Raw genomic sequence first — 1,643 nt, forward strand, 5'->3', positions numbered from 1 at the left:
GTCGCCGGCTGGACAGTGGGGACCGACTGTGGCTGCGGTAGTCCCTGTTGCTGCGGCCGTAGTGCGGCGAATTCGATCTCGAGTAGGAGCGACTGCGCAGAAAAGCACGCGCTCGTTACGCCGACCTTGACCACAGGCCGCAACCCTACGACCTTGATTTCAGGTCGCAACCCTGTGACCTTGATCTCACGTCACGAACCTACGACCTTGACCTCTGGTCACAACCCCGCAACCTTGACCGGAGGTCGCAACCCCACGAAAGTAGGGGTAGTAGTCCCCTTTACAAAAGTAGAGCACTTTACGTCGGCTGGGTGAATTTCGCCCCCGTTACGTCCAATTACGAACGTGGGCGACGTTCGCTTGTTGAACAATGCAGCGTGCGATCGCGCCGCTTCGCTACTCGTGCTGCTATGACACGTTATGTTGTTATCAGTCTCGCAGTTTTCTATCTAGGGGATTACGATCGTGACAGCCATGTCTGTGTGCGTGTGCGGCCAAGTGTGACCCCGTCAATCTCACACAAAATTCATACACAAGGAAGAAACAAAAAGCATACATCAGCGACACTTAACATCGACGAATACACATAATTAATGAACGAAAGCAGTCATACACGACAATGACCCTTCTTTTTTAAATCTCCACAACTTTTATTAAGAAATTTACAACGAAACACGATTTACACAATATAATACAAGAGGAATCGGCCAGCTACTGCTAAAAAGCTTCGTTCTTACTTCACGAGCGAAGAACGAGCGAGCGCGTTAAATAAACGACGAGAGAAAAAATAAATTACATCCGAGGCCTGTCCGCGCATTCCTGTAACGTCCGTCCGACGACCAGACTGCGACCGCTCTCCCACGACAACGGAGACGACGCGCAGCATCCGATATCGTTCCCGTCTCGTGGGAAGCCTCGTCGCCGCGGAAACGCCGCGACACCACTGATCAATCGTCCCACGACAACGTGGGGCGCGCAGCATCTGAGATCCAAGAAGCCTCGTTGCCGCGGAAACGCGAGATCGTGCGACGGCCGCGCACCTCGAGCCACGCAGAATTGCCACGACAGATCCACGACGCGAGGTATCGATCGATCATTCTCCAGTAGTCGCCACTAACGCTGTCGCGAATCACGGGAGAGGATCGCTCAATTGTCTCACGCATGACGTCTCTTTTAGCCTGCAGATGGCGCCACCATTGCCGGTCGATCACTCGATCGTCTCGCAGGAGGCGCCACCGCCGTCGCCCCCCGCTCCTCCGTTCTCCACCGCGCCCCCCGCCTCCTCCCCTCCCCCTCCCACTCCCCCCGGCCCGTACTTCTCCAGGTCCTCGAGGTAGGCGCGGCGGCACTTGTCGTTCATCGCGTGGCGAATCGCGTGTCGGCGCGCGCCGTGCGCGAGCGTTCCCGGGAACTCGACCTCGAGCTGCGAGAGGATCGCGTTCACGCGCACGGGGTCGAGCTTCTGCTTGCGTATGCGCCCGTGCTTCGTCAGCACCATGCCTCCCTTCAGCGTCGAGCCGCGCAGTTCGGCACGCGAGAACAGCAGTGACATCAGCTTCAGCACAAAGTGGTTCGAGGAGAGGCGCGCGCGCTCGAACGCGGCCTCGTAGACGCGACGCGGGATCTCGATCGGGCGCCAGCTG

The sequence above is a fragment of the Priapulus caudatus genome, unplaced genomic scaffold (assembly GCF_000485595.1).
Source record: "Priapulus caudatus unplaced genomic scaffold, Priapulus_caudatus-5.0.1 Scaffold20, whole genome shotgun sequence".
NCBI classification, from domain to species: domain Eukaryota; kingdom Metazoa; phylum Priapulida; class Priapulimorpha; order Priapulimorphida; family Priapulidae; genus Priapulus; species Priapulus caudatus.